Source organism: Schistocerca piceifrons, chromosome 2 (assembly GCF_021461385.2).
Source record: "Schistocerca piceifrons isolate TAMUIC-IGC-003096 chromosome 2, iqSchPice1.1, whole genome shotgun sequence".
In the NCBI taxonomy this organism is placed as follows: domain Eukaryota; kingdom Metazoa; phylum Arthropoda; class Insecta; order Orthoptera; family Acrididae; genus Schistocerca; species Schistocerca piceifrons.
The window spans coordinates 689,846,969-689,857,116 of NC_060139.1; positions in this window are offsets into that span (position 1 = coordinate 689,846,969).

Here is a 10,148-nt window from a genome sequence, read left to right on the forward strand (position 1 = left end):
GTCTGTGGCTGCTTTGCATTGTTGTAATACTCGCCATTGTAGTGTTAGGCAGCTGGCTGTGAACAGCGCGTAGCGTTGCGCAGTTGGAGGTGAGCCGCCAGCAGTGGTGGATGTGGGGAGAGAGATGGCGGTGGTTTGTAATTTGTCATGAACTGCTATATTTATATATGATGATATCAAGGTAAATACATTGTTCGTTCTCTATTAATATCTTTCATTTGCTAACTATCCCTATCAGTAGTTAGTGCCTTCAGTAGTTTGAATCTTTTATTTAGCTGGCAGTAGTGGCGCTCGCTGTATTGCAGTAGTGGGAGAAACGAAGATTATTGTGAGGTAAGTGATTTAGTGATTTGTGAAAGATATAGTTTAAAGTTAGTCAGGGCCATTCTTTTGTAGGGATTTTTGAAAGTCAGATTGCGTTGCGCTAAAAATATTGTGTGTCAGTTTAAGCACAGTCATGTATAATTGTTCAAAAGGGGACGTTTCATATGTCGACCCTTAGCCGAGGATACCTCACTGGAATCTTCTGATTTTTTCTTGTAGTTTGTGTAATTAGTGTAGATTTTGTTTATTGCTACCGCGTAATTATAGAGAGAATTTCCTTTGTAGTTGTAGTTTTTCATTGTTGCACAGTAAAACAGTTGTGGCATGCATGTAGATTTGCAGCAAGTTTTTCGCAGCTGCGCTTGCAATTAACTAAATATTATTTTCGGTGCTATGTTAATGTGTTCTCTTATTTTTGCTCTTCAAATTGTGCTTTTCTGTGTTGTCGTGTGAAATATTGTGACAATAATGGCGTGTGAAAAACGTAATACTAGGCTCCAAAGTAAACTGAGAAATGACAGTGAAGACGAAAGCAGTGTAATAGCGCCGCAGAGTAATGAATTAACAGACATTCAAAGTAGTAATTTGGTAACTGTGCATAGGGAAATGGAGCAGGCGGCAAACAATGGTGTAGACAGTGAAACAATTAGAGAACAGGGAAGCATTATCGATCGATCGGTCAGCAACAGCTCGCCTCAGGAATCCGAAATGACAGGAAACAATCTCGCAAATACTGTAGATTCAGGTTTTGGATCCTCACCATTTTCTCAAATAAGTCAAGATACATTTTCTGCTTGTCAAAATGTGAATGTTTCCGGTGCAAATTCACTGCCGAAAAGCACTGAGGAACATGTTCCAGACACCAGTGCATTGTTATTACAATTAATACAGCAAATGGGACAAACACAGCAAAAGCTTCAAAAGTTAGACACAATGGAACAAAATCTTCGAAAGTTAGATACAGTGGAACAAAATCTTAAAAAGTTAGACACAGTGGAACAAAATCTTAAAAAGTTAGACGCAATGGAACTAAATCTTCAAAAGTTAGACACCACGCTTGAACAAACACGTGAAGATTTAACTACTGAGTTACATAACATTGAATCGAAATGTCAAAAAGTCTGTAATGACGTAAAAACACAAATTTGTGAGCATTTTCAACCTATTTTTTCGCGGCATGAAAATGTATTACAGAATCACGAAGCAGCCATAAAAGAACTGCAAACCATTGTTCATGAAAATCACGACACCTTGCTAGCTAAAATTGACACAGTTGCATCTACCGATTCGGTTACGCAACTTGCAAAAACTCCAGAAAACTTAAAGGACACAGTAGATACGATCTCAACACAAATGGACAGTCTGAAACTTGGTTCAGAAAAACACACTGAGGAAATAAGTACACTATCAGAGAAAGTAGTTGAACTTTCGGATCAGCTAAATAATTTATCTACGAAGGTAGATGATAATCTGAATGACACAGAAGAGTGCGAACAAATTAGGAAATTCAAACAAAATCAGAATCAAATTAATACGCAACACCAAAGAGAAATCCGGGAAGTACAAGATCAGCTGACACAGGTAATACAAGAATTACTTATTTCAGAGGACACTCGCGCCCCAATACAGGAAGAGGGACATAGAAATACGGAACAGCCACAAAATAATAACACAGCGCATTTCGGAAATTATGAAAGAAATTGGCAAGGTGCACCGAATTTTGAAATGGAACCGCCGAAACGACGTAACAATGACCGATATGCGACTCGCCGACACGATGATTTTGACTATAAGCTGTTCATTACTACACGTAAATTCAAAACATTTAAGAATTCTGGCAACGACATTCATCCACAAGCGTGGCTCCATCAATTCTCTCATTGTTTTCCTCCCAACTGGTCCTTGGAGCACAGGTTAGAATTTATGTGTGGCTATTTAGAGAATGAACCAGCTGTAAGAATGCGATCGGTCATTCACGATTGTCACAGTGAAGGAGAATTTTACCATGCCTTCCTCTCAGCATATTGGTCTCAAGCTACACAAGACAGAGTAAAACATGGCATCATAATGATGAAACATTTCCAACAATCTGAATTCTCCAGTCCTGTGAAATATTTTGAAGACATGTTGCACAAGAATCAGTACCTGTCAAACCCATACAGCCCCTCAGAACTCATCCGCATTTGCTTAATCAAATTACCTGAACATTTACAACACATTATTTTGGCAGGACGTTGCAAAGACGACATTGAAGCTTTTCAGGGACTGTTACAAGAACTGGAAAGTGACACTGACAATCGCGGAACGCAGGAGCACAACAATTACAGATCACATCAGTCGCAATTCCGCGATGAAAGAAATAATAACTGGACGCAACAAGGCTATTCTCACAACACAAATCGTGACCGAAACAGACACCACCCGTATTACAACCGTTGGCAGATATGAAACTTCCCCGTTTTAACAATTATACATGACTGTGCTTAAACTGACACACAATATTTTTAGCGCAACGCAATCTGACTTTCAAAAATCCCTACAAAAGAATGGCCCTGACTAACTTTAAAATATATCTTTCACAAATCACTAAATCACTTACCTCACAATAATCTTCGTTTCTCCCACTACTGCAATACAGCGAGCGCCACTACTGCCAGCTAAATAAAAGATTCAAACTACTGAAGGCACTAACTACTGATAGGGATAGTTAGCAAATGAAAGATATTAATAGAGAACGAACAATGTATTTACCTTGATATCATCATATATAAATATAGCGGTTCATGACAAATTACAAACCACCGCCATCTCTCTCCCCACATCCACCACTGCTGGCGGCTCACCTCCAACTGCGCAACGCTACGCGCTGTTCACAGCCAGCTGCCTAACACTACAATGGCGAGTATTACAACAATGCAAAGCAGCCACAGACTGCACACAGCACAGCCAGTGATTTTCATACAGAGGTGGCGTTACCAATAAAAAAAACTAAACAGCCTACAAAAACCTAAACAGCCTACTTACATAGAGATGCATTTGCTAATGTGAACACTTTCTGTCAACAGATCTATTAAATGATAATTTTGTAATCCACATTCTTTAAAAAAAGGAGCACTTGGAAAGGAAAGAACAATAAGAAGGGACTAGTAACAGTAACTGGACACATAATTTTCTTTTCAAGTTCATGGTAATATTTTTTTTTATAATAAGTTGTTGTGGTGCACCACTTTAATTTACATAGACATTAAGATGTGAATATACACTTCCCTTATCTGCATTGTTGTTTTTACTGTAATATCTTTTCTGCTTGAGCTTTGTCATGTATAGATATAAGTTTTATATTTTTTATATTTGCTGCTGCTGTTTGCTAGGCATAGTGCTACTGAATTTTAAATTGTGTTACTCTGTTAAGCTAGTTTTACTACTAACTTATTTTTCTTGCTACTGTACATTGGCTCATATTAGTTGTAATGTTGCATTGCTTGGTAATTTATATTTACTGTAGCTTGCTTTGCAATTTTCCATTTTTTTGCATTGCTGTTTGTGTTAATTTGTTATGTGCTGCTGCATTGCCTCGTCCCTTAGTTTAGTATCTGAGCTCAGTAGATTTAAGTTAGCTTAAGAGGAGACTATATAAGAAACTAACTATTATAAATTTATAAGAAATGCATTGAGAAGCTATCAGAAAATGGTCTGGCAAAATAAAAAGGATACTGTACAGTGGAGAAAAACTATTATTGACAGAGGATGTGAACAGAATACAGAAAGCAGAGAGAAAAACTATTTTTGACAGAGGATGTGAACAAAATACAGAAGGCAGGCTTAGATAGGACTTTTGGGAATAATGATGAATGAAGGGAGATCTCCAAGAAGCAAAGAAAGTTTGTTTTGCAAAATACTGCAATGAAACAAACCCTGTCCTTTCCTTTTGTGTTATCCCACTATGTGTTTGGGTACTCTTGTGTATATATGTTCTTCCTGTCTTTATATGTTTACCTCATCAGACTTTTGTTGTAGAATTTTTCTCATACTCAGCTACATGAACTATGATGAGGAATACTGTTATCCTCAAATATAATTTGCATTAATAATATGTTATTTACTTTGTAAAGATGTTAGACATTATTAATTCTGTTTTGTTTTAATGCTCATGTGTAAAGTTGATGTTTCAAAAGTTATTCTGATCTTTTATGTATTTACTTATGTCATAATTCCTGTAACACTGATGTATATGTTTATTTCTATTCTTTTGTAAAGCCCCTATTACTACAAATGTTATCTGTATTATTATGTTTTTAATGATGTGTTTTGTACCTTTGTTATTGTATTCTTATGTTATAAAATTGTAACTGTCACCAGTTCATGATATTATTAACTTGTTAGTTACATTTCACTGCACACATTTCTGTTGGTCATAGTATATGGACAATATGTGAGAAGTAGGGACTGATAGTGTTTGCACATGTGTTAATGATTCAGCAAGGGACTGGATAACAGCATTGCTGGTTCTAAGGACAATTTCAAAAACTTTGTGAGTGCACAAGTGGTGATTTATGGACTTGCTATATTGTCCGCAAGACTCTTCAGTGGTGATTGTGCACCTGCACAGTCACAACAGATGGCTGCTGGCCATCTCTTCAAGGACTACAGTGGGTCTACATCTTTGATGATCCATCAATACCATTATTTCTACAAGGACTGCAGTGGGTCTGCACCTCTGGTGGCCCACCAATACCGCAATCTCTACCAGAACTACAGTGGGTCTGCTTGGTGATGACCTACCTACCAATATTCTTCAAAACTTCGAATGACTCTGCTGTGGGTTTGCTCTGTTGTGACCCATTACTTGTCTGCATGTCGAGAGTCAGCACTGTCTTTCCGTTGGAAGGACAACACTACTTCTTCAAGACTGCATGGAAATCCACTACTTCCGTGTGCATTTTCTTCTACTGCTCAGACTTTGAGAAAAACACTACTATTTTACCGTAATGAACGATCAGGACTGTCTTTATGGACTGTGAGAAAATTTGAGCTTTTGACCAACATTGTATCAATAAGTGTGTGCATTTGATTTCTTTGTTATTGTAATTATGAAAAATTTTTTCAAATCTGTATTGGCCACTGCCCAAGCCAATTTGTAAAATTTTTTTTGTGGGGAGCATGGGGGCTATGTAGGTAGGCTGTTTAGGTTTTTGTATGCTGTTTAGGTTTTTTTTATTGGTAACGCCACCTCTATATGAAAATCACTGGCTGTGCTGTGTGCAGTCTGTGGCTGCTTTGCATTGTTGTAATACTCGCCATTGTAGTGTTAGGCAGCTGGCTGTGAACAGCACGTAGCGTTGCGCAGTTGGAGGTGAGCCGCCAGCAGTGGTGGATGTGGGGAGAGAGATGGCGGTGGTTTGTAATTTGTCATGAACTGCTATATTTATATATGATGATATCAAGGTAAATACATTGTTCGTTCTCTATTAATATCTTTCATTTGCTAACTATCCCTATCAGTAGTTAGTGCCTTCAGTAGTTTGAATCTTTTATTTAGCTGGCAGTAGTGGCGCTCGCTGTATTGCAGTAGTGGGAGAAACGAAGATTATTGTGAGGTAAGTGATTTAGAGATTTGTGAAAAATATAGTTTAAAGTTAGTCAGGGCCATTCTTTTGTAGGGATTTTTGAAAGTCAGATTGCGTTGCGCTAAAAATATTGTGTGTCAGTTTAAGCACAGTCATGTATAATTGTTAAAAAGGGGAAGTTTCAACTGCTTATAGCATATTAATATCATGAAAAGCTTCTCCTGGAAAAAATACAAAATGGGTTATTGACCTGAAAGAAAAAATTTATATTATGCTGAAAAGTAGTAAACTTTGAATTAACAGGTAATGAACGTGTACTTAATATGTGTGTACTCTAGCTGTCTTTCCCAAAACATTCACTCATCATAGTATGCGACATCAGACATACTGTCAAAAGGAACAGCAACAAATACTGAAATAACTACATAACATTTCTTAACTAATAGAAAATACATAAACTTCATCATTATCATCATCTGCAAAGAAAAAGTCATTATTCATGTTACCATATTCTTCATATAACTATTCATCATCTTTTATTATCATCTGCAAAAAATAGACACTTCATTATTCATCATTCCATTTCATAGTAAACCACTGAGGTTGTATAATTTATTTCTTTTACATGGTATTGCTTTCTGAAAATGATGAAAAAGGATTAATATTTTGCATTTAAATCATATACCCATTAAATAAAAACTTGTTTCTAGTGATATAAGCATACAGCATAGCATGACAGAAAGAGTATTAGGTCAAAACCATAGACAGTTTGCAAGTGCAAAAAATGCAAACACAGTATCATAATGTAATAGCAAAAAATGTAAAATAGTCGAGATGTTGAGATATTATAAGGCAAAATGTCAAAGTCAACTGGTGTTTGTTATATCTTAAAGATTACATAGTGCATACAGACAAAAATTCTACTTTCGATAGGGAGACAATCATACATACACAAAAAAATGAAAAATGTACACGATCTGATAGATAACGACAAGAAAAGCGACCTGCTAACCTTACCTTGCTGGGCACTTGCCAAGTAAAAATATAATCATCATCAGTAAGTAGTCACATAGATATAATTGCATAAGTGGTCATATAAATATCAGGAGATGGCATTACAGTTTGATAAATCATGAAGTATGTTCATTCAATTAAGGGTTTGATATTGGAAATATGGTGATTGCCCTTGCTTTTTCAGGTTCTCAAAGTTTCGACATGTACTACATTGGGGTGAGTAATGCTGCGAATTCTATATGGACCTGCGTATAGAAGCTCAAATTTACTGCATCTACTTTTTCCTCTGTTGGATGAATAATGTGTGCGTACTAATATCTTCTGTCCACTGTGAAAGTCATGGTGTGTACAAACCTGTTTTTGCTGTCTTCTCCGGCGCTCTGCGGCATGTTTGATGTTGTGGAGAGCAATGTCAATTATTTCGTGGTGGCGTAGTCGACGAGATGTAGGAAAAGATACTAATTCTTTAATTTTGTTGGGTGGTTCAACATTTTTCAGTATAACAGTCGCAGATAACATAATAGATTCATTTGGTATGGAGTTAATTACAGCCTGGAATAGAGTATGTGTGTGTCCCAATCAATATGTTTTTTATGGCAGTATATTCTACATAGTTTACCAATTTCTTTCATCAGTCGTTCACAAGGGTTCGAAGAAGCGTGATACTTGGATACATAGATCGGAGAAATGTTTCTAGCTCGTAACATACGGGTCCATATCGCAGATCGAAATTGCGATCCATTGTCGGAAATTACTTTCAATACATGCCCTACATGAAATAGAAAATGTTTTACAAATGCATTCGAAACAGATTTAGCAGTAGCTTTGCGTATCGGTAACAAATTTCGAAGTGAGTTCAACAGCGACAAAGATGTAGCAAAAACCTCTATTAGTTCTGGGAATCGGACCAAAAATGTCTACAGCGGCCATGTGTCTCAATTTAACAGGTACAATGGGATGTAACGGAGCAATATGTGAAGTCGTGTCTGATTTAGCTTTCTGGCAGATTTTACATGACGCTAAAACTCGTCGAATACGTTTCTCCATGTTCGCAAAATACACTCCTGGAAATGGAAAAAAGAACACATTGACACCGGTGTGTCAGACCCACCATACTTGCTCCGGACACTGCGAGAGGGCTGTACAAGCAATGATCACACGCACGGCACAGCGGACACACCAGGAACCGCGGTGTTGGCCGTCGAATGGCGCTAGCTGCGCAGCATTTGTGCACCGCCGCCGTCAGTGTCAGCCAGTTTGCCGTGGCATACGGAGCTCCATCGCAGTCTTTAACACTGGTAGCATGCCGCGACAGCGTGGACTTGAACCGTATGTGCAGTTGACGGACTTTGAGCGAGGGCGTATAGTGGGCATGCGGGAGGCCGGGTGGACGTACCGCCGAATTACTCAACACGTGGGGCGTGAGGTCTCCACAGTACATCGATGTTGTCGCCAGTGGTCGGCGGAAGGACCGCAGCGACGCACGGATGCACGCCAAGACCGTAGGATCCTACGCAGTGCCGTAGGGGACCGCACCGCCACTTCCCAGCAAATTAGGGACACTGTTGCTCCTGGGGTATCGGTGAGGACCATTCGCAACCGTCTCCATGAAGCTGGGCTACGGTCCCGCACACCGTTAGGCCGTCTTCCGCTCACGCCCCAACATCGTGCAGCCCGCGTCCAGTGGTGTCGCGACAGGCGTGAATGGAGGGACGAATGGAGACGTGTCGTCTTCAGCGATGAGAGTCGCTTCTGCCTTGGTGCCAATGATGGTCGTATGCGTGTTTGGCGCCGTGCAGGTGAGCGCCACAATCAGGACTGCATACGACCGAGGCACACAGGGCCAACACCCGGCATCATGGTGTGGGGAGCGATCTCCTACACTGGCCGTACACCACTGGTGATCGTCGAGGGGGCACTGAATAGTGCACGGTACATCCAAACCGTCATCGAACCCATCGTTCTACCATTCCTAGACCGGCAAGGGAACTTGCTGTTCCAACAGGACAATGCACGTCCGCATGTATCCCGTGCCACCCAACGTGCTCTAGAAGGTGTAAGTCAACTACCCTGGCCAGCAAGATCTCCGGATCTGTCCCCCATTGAGCATGTTTGGGACTGGATGAAGCGTCGTCTCACGCGGTCTGCACGTCCAGCACGAACGCTGGTCCAACTGAGGCGCCAGGTGGAAATGGCATGGCAAGCCGTTCCACAGGACTACATCCAGCATCTCTACGATCGTCTTCATGGGAGAATAGCAGCCTGCATTGCTGCGAAAGGTGGATATACACTGTACTAGTGCCGACATTGTGCATGCTGTGTTGCCTGTGTCTATGTGCCTGTGGTTCTGTCAGTGTGATCATGTGATGTATCTGACCCCAGGAATGTGTCAATAAAGTTTCCCCTTCCTGGGACAATGAATTCACGGTGTTCTTATTTCAATTTCCAGGAGTGTAACAGTTCTGTCTCACAAGCGAATGGTCAGACTTGTCATGCTGAAACATGTATTGCTTTTTTTAGCGCTGTTATTTAACTGTGCAAAGGGTCCGTATGCAAAATTGTAGCTGCTGACATGAACTGGAAGTCACCTAAAAAAAATCACGAACATGGCTGTGTTTCCTGCTTGGCGCTTGCAGTGACGGCTGGCCACCCCTGGAAATGGCGAGTCGCGAGCGTTGTGCGCATGGTCGGGAAGTGCGGCCGTCTTATCGCGGCGTTCACTAAAGAAGAATATCGATGCACGGTTTTGGTGGAAAGGGGAAACGAATATTCGTCTCTGTGGCATGCACGTCCTTTCGAAACATGCCGTCCTGAAACTGGTTAGAGATGTGAAAGATGTTCCGTAAATGTTCATCTACACTCCGCAAGCCACTTTACGGTGAACATTCAATCTCCCCTCACAGGTGATGGCGAACCCTGTAAATGTTTTGCTGCTTGCCATGGAGATATACCACAGACGCCAAATGAAGCAATCAACAGAAAACACGCGTGAAGACTATGTGTTGTGCGACATGGTTGTTAAACTTCTAGACGACCATGTAAATGGCGCAGACATGTGGCTAGAAACACCTGAAACACTCGATATTGCAGACTGTGAATCTACAGACGGCGAAGACACCGACGAAAGTTGCACTCGTGAAGACTCTTCGAGTCATAGTGCCACGTACCATCATCAGTTATTTCCGAAAGTAACACCAGCAACTACAATTACCTTATCAGACAAAGAAAAAGCGGTGACGTATT